Raw genomic sequence first — 6000 nt, forward strand, 5'->3', positions numbered from 1 at the left:
GTTTAGAGGGTTTTGATCGATTCCGCCATGAAGCAATTAAGAGTACAGGCAGAAAGACAGTTACGATTAGCAGTTATTGGTTAAAACCGTTAACTGCAACCGCCTAGACAATTAGTAAAATCAGTTAACCACCTCCATTAACTACCAAGGCGGTTAACCGATCGATAACCGCTATTTAAAAGGTTAGAGGTTAACGATTAGTGATTTTTTCAAATCCTAAAATCGCTAACCACACCGTCTTGAGAGGCTATTTCAGCCCTAATTAGAAGGCTCTAACAATGAAGTGTACTTGATAAAACCTTGGAGTCTCTATGACGTTTTGTCAAGAAGACGTTATGTAGCTATCATGATGGATTTGGGTTGAGTTGACACCCCAACTTTTACAAAAAGTCATAAGTGGTGGTATTTAATAAACCACATGTGGAGCTACTTGTTTTGATGAATTTAGGAGTCTTCAAGTTTGACGATGGTTGATACAGTGTGGGTAACATCGACTACGACTTCTTTGGTGACTTGTAAGTTAATTTGCTACAACTTTGAGGATGCCGACGTGGATCGCTTTAGATTGGACAAAGGAGCTCAGTGCCAGAAGAATTGATGGGATAAGATTTTCTCAAGGATGGCCTGAGCATGAACCTTATAAGACTACGGACGTTAAGGTGATGTTACTATTCCTTCTTGTGTTTTGGAGAATTTTGAGGACAAAATTCTTATAAGGAGGGGAGAGTGTACTGCCCCGAAAATAAATTAGGGTTACGTACACTCTAATTATGACGCTAGGGTTGGTTTTCATTGGGTGAAATGTAAGACCTTGGACTCTTTAATAAATTACTGTTACACCGAATGTTCAACAGAGGTATCGATGCCTATAATACTGAAGAATCAGCTTATACATGACAACCAATGAGTATAGGATCAATTACAGTGTGACGGTTAAGAAATAATTCCTAAAGGACGACGAAGCACTGGAAACACCGTCTTAAGAGAGAAATCTTAGATTTTAGAATCCCAAGAAGGCACTCAAAAATATTGTAATAGATACCATGACATTCATCTCGGAAAGAGCTTTCCGGCATAGGGTCGCATGCGCAATTCTGAGACCTGTAGCAAGAGTTATGCCCATTTTACTAAACACTACGCAATCGGTTAATTGCTGAAAAGTCAACTACGCAAGCTCGCAAGAGTTGGCCAAGTGCTCGCTACTATTCCTAGCTGAACGCTCGGTGGTTTTGGCCGAACGCACGCTATTAGTGTGCCAGAAAGGTACAGACATGCTTTTCAGGCGTAAATCCAAAAAGTACACCAAACGCTCAATGGGGACCACCGAGCGCTCGCTGACCAATTTTTGGACAGTTGGATAAGGACCAAATGCTTAACAAAAGCTGTGCACAGTACACAAACGCTCGGCACTGTACTACCGAGCACTCGCTACTTTACAGGGCAGCTTTTGCAGCACCCACAACTTTTCCTACCCTATAAATATCCCTCCCTACTCGACCCTTAAGCCTCATTCTGCCTATGTTGCCCTTTAAAAGCTCTGCTTTAATTATTTTGTGAGTTGTGAGAGTTCTTGGAGGAGAATGAGAGATTTATTGGAGATTTTGCTTCAACGAGTTAATCTTCTAAGCTTAGCTTGTTCCTTACTTAGTTTTTATGTTGTTTAAGTGCTTTTCATAATTAGCTTAGTTGGTAGTTTTGAGCTTATTATTATGTTGTTGCCCTTAATCTTGGTTTAAGCATGGGTTAGCATTTCATTGTTGTTGGACATATTTCATTATGTATGAAGACGTTGTTTTGAGTTGGACATATTTCATGGCCAGAATTTGAGGATGTTACTGATGACATCGTGGAAACCAGGTACTTCCTTGAGGCTTCTTCAACACCAACTCCTATTACCGAATTACCAAGGGGTTAGGAGAGCATTCGATTAGAGCTTTTAGGTGAGCAAAAAGAGACCATTAAAGTAGAAAAATCTCTTGAGTATTCTTCTCATGTTATTCCAGTACACGATTCCCTTCCAGATGAGAAACTGTTTGAGAATACTCAGAGTGATCTGCCCAGATTTGAAGGCAGTTGGAATCATCCTGCGGTAGGAATAATTCATTCTCTTTAGTGCAATAGAAGAAAAGATTGGAGTTTCAAATTTAAACCAAGAGAAGTCAGAGCAATCTAGCTGAAGACGTTAAACTTAGCATTGATGGGAGGCAACCCCATATCATATCCTCTTTTTTTTTTTTTTTTTTTTTTGTCATTTCATTTTTTTACTGTTGATTATTTTTAGTTTATTTTTGTTTTCCTTTGTTATTTTAGTAGTTTGTTTTTCAAGGATAAGTGTGCTTGCATTCAAGTTTTGGGGTATGCTATGAGCCATACATGTTCCAACAAGATCCCCATCTTCCTGGTAAGATCTTTCCATGTTATATACACATTGAGGACAATGTGTAATATAAGTTTGGGGGTATTTGAAACAATTTACACACACACATCCTTAATTTCTTTAAATTTTTGAAAAATGTACATGTTTGTCTTGAGAGTTTGGTTGATTTGGAAAATTGTGATTTGATTTTCATTGGTGAGCTTAAAATTTTGAACACATGATTTGATGATAGAGTTTCTAAGTTTGATTACTTATTTTAGGCAATTGAGAATTCACCTATTTGATTTGATTTGCCACAAGCACATTAACACATTTTGTGAGGTATGACATGAGAATCTGATCATGTATGTTTCAATGTCTTGGGTGAAGCTGGGTGACTTGTTGAATAGATACTTTGGCATATATATAAAAAATAATTTTTTTAAAAAAAAAAAAAAAAAGAAAAAAAAAGTTGATCATTGTGAGATTTTTAACTAAGTAACCACACCTCTTGCCTCATTAAGAAATGAGTGTTCACGTCAAAAGATTAAAAATTTTGATTTGATTGATGTCATGGCTAGTTTGATTTCGTAGCCCTTTTGACTTGAGTTAGTAAGTCCTTTGGAGTGTTGTTATACCTAGTGCCCTAAAACCATCTGATTTGGGAGTCATTAGCTTAACACTCGTTACATGTGACAATTAGAAAGCTTAAGGAAACTAAGCATTGCATAGCTTGACCAAAAAGAAGAAAGAAAGAAAAAAGAAAAAGAAAAAAATTGCTCTTATTGTTATGCCATGATTATTCAATCCGATGGGAATCCTAGTGAACTTTGAGATATTGAGTCATTGTACATAATTGGAAGCTTCATATTTATGTGCTAGTTCACCTTACATTGTTTTGAACCTGCGATGCCTCTGTCTGTCTTTTGTAAGTAATTTGATTTTAAAATTTCAATTCATTGTGAAGATAGAGTTTATCTTTTTAAGCTTGCTAATGAATGAAAATCATGGTTTTTTGAGTGATACCTTAATATTTTGGATAACATGAACTTTGCATAATCTTTGTGGGTAACATTTCTATTAAACCCTCACGAGACTTCACTCGTCCTACTAGGGATGCCTAGGGGTTTAAAAGGCTTGTTACATATGCTAAATGCAATCATGTTTCCTACGACAGTGGAGATAGAGTGTTTTGCTTTTATTTCTTTTTATTTTTAGTTTCGTATTACTAAAGGATTAGCAATATGTAAGTTTTGGGGTGTAATAAGGGCTAAAATATACCCTAAAATATACATATTTTAGCTCCTTAATTTACATTTGCTAATCTCTTAGTCTTGTAATTATGTGCTGTTTTATTTCCTCTTTGTGTTTACTGTCTTTTTATAGGTTTTTGAAGAAAATGAAGCATTTTTTAAAAGCTATAAGCTTAAAGGGCAATTTGGGAAAAGATGGAGGCCTGGGATCGATCGCATGCAAGTTAGGCTCGAGCGCAGCAGCGCTCAAGTGCATTAAAGCTAGGATCGAGCATAGACATGCGTTTGAGCGCACCACCTTGGGATCGAGCGCACTTGCGCGGCTCAAATGCGGCAAGACTCCTTTTTTTACCTTAAGTTAGGTTTTCCAAATCCTAATTGTATTAGGAGTCTGAACTCCAAGTTTATTAGGTTTTCTAGAGCTTCTAGGGTTTTCATAAGCCTATAAATAGACCTCTAAGCCTCACAGAAAAACAGAAAACTTAAGAGAGGAGAATTTAGAGCTACTTCTAGGAGTCATTTTTGGTTTCTTCTTTCCACGTGGTCCCCCATGTGTATGTCCGCGTACTATTTGTAGGCGTATGTCCGTGTTGTGCCCCATGCGTACGTTCGGTCAGAAAGTTTAAAATTTTCAAAATGCCCTCCCAGCTATTCCTAGTGACCCAAAGTCCAAATTAACCTTCTAACTAAGCTACCTAAGCTTAGTTAATTATTTGGGTCACTACAGTAAGGCTCCTCCATCCTCGAATACTGAGAAAAGACCAAAATGAGTCATAAACCTAAAAATGTCCGATCTGAGGTTTTGCCTAAACGTTTTTCCAACCTAGCGAACATTTGGCCAGAAAGTGCAAACGTTCTCCCAGAAATCCATTTCAAACTGAATAGCCTTCTAATCACTCCTAAGCAAGTTCTAAGGCTACAACAAGGTTCTTAATGTACTCCTAGCCCAAAATAACATCTACATACAAAATGAAATATGCCTAACAAGAATGAAACGCTAACCCATGCTTAAACCAAAATTAAGGCCAAGAACATAACTAGAAGCTAAAAACTACCAACTAAGCTAACTATGAAAAGCACTTAAACAACATAAAAAATAAGTAAGGAACAAGCTAGGCTTAAAAGATTACCTCCTTGAAGCAAAACCTTCAAGAAATCTCTCATTCTCCTTCAAGAACTCTCACAATTCACAAAATCACTCAAGAAGAGGTTCTAGAGGGTAACAAGGACATAATGAGGCTTAAGGGTCGAGTGGGGAGGGGTATTTATAAGGTTGGAAAGTCTTTGGGCATTGCAAGAGCTGTCCTGTAAAGTAGCAAACGTTTGGTACTATAGGCCGAACGTTCGGATACTATTTGTAGCTTTTGTCAGGCGTTCGGTCCTTATCCAACGGTCCAAAAATTGGTCAATGAATGTTCTGTGGTTCCCACCGAATGTTTGGTGTAGTTTTGGACTTACGCCTGCAGATCTTGTCTGTACTTTCCTAACATAGAGTCAATGAACGTTCAGTACTTCTGTTCGAATGTTGAGTCCTTCAGTGAATGTTCAGTTAGAATGCAGTGATTAGTAAAACAGTCATAACTTTTGATATGGGTCTCGGAATTGCGCATGCGACCCCATTCCGAAAAGCTCTTTCCGATACGAATGTCATGGTATCCATTCTAATATTTTGAGTGTCTTATTGGAATTTGAAAATATAAGATTTCTCTCTTAAGATGGTGTTTCCAATGCTTTCTTGTCCTTTAGAAATTATTCCTTAACCTTCACACCGTAATTGGTCACATACTCATTGGTTACCATGTATAAGCTGATTCTATAGTACTACAGGCATCAGTGCCTCTGTTGAACGTTCGGTGCAACAATAGATTCTTAAAAAGTCGAAGGTCCTACACTTAACCAAATAAGAACCAACCCTAGCATCATAATTAGATTGTACTTAACCCTAATTTATTTTTGGAGTATTACATGAACCGTAGAGTTAATTACTAGTTAATTAATTTATGGGGTGTTACACTCTAACACTATCCTTATGATATTGGATAATCATGAAAGGAGTCCCCAACTCAATGGGAGTCAACCATTGATTACTAGAAGTTGGCTCAACAATTATGCTTTATCATAGTAATAAGATAATCCCCACCCCCGATAAGCTAAAGGGATTGACAGCCTCGAGGAATCAATCCTCAGGTGACTAATCCTTGGGTGACCTAGCCTCTGTGATATCTTTCTTCTCTCCCCATTGCCAACCTTTGTGGGCCGGACCTTTATCAACTACATATTACATTTGTTAGGACTTAACCCCCGGCTTTGTTACTAGGATGTGGGCCCTTGGCTTATGGGGCTAGAATGGGAAGTATATTTTCTCAACAAGTATATTAACCACTCTTATTC

This window comes from Corylus avellana, chromosome ca6 (genome assembly GCF_901000735.1).
Source record: "Corylus avellana chromosome ca6, CavTom2PMs-1.0".
Taxonomy (NCBI): domain Eukaryota; kingdom Viridiplantae; phylum Streptophyta; class Magnoliopsida; order Fagales; family Betulaceae; genus Corylus; species Corylus avellana.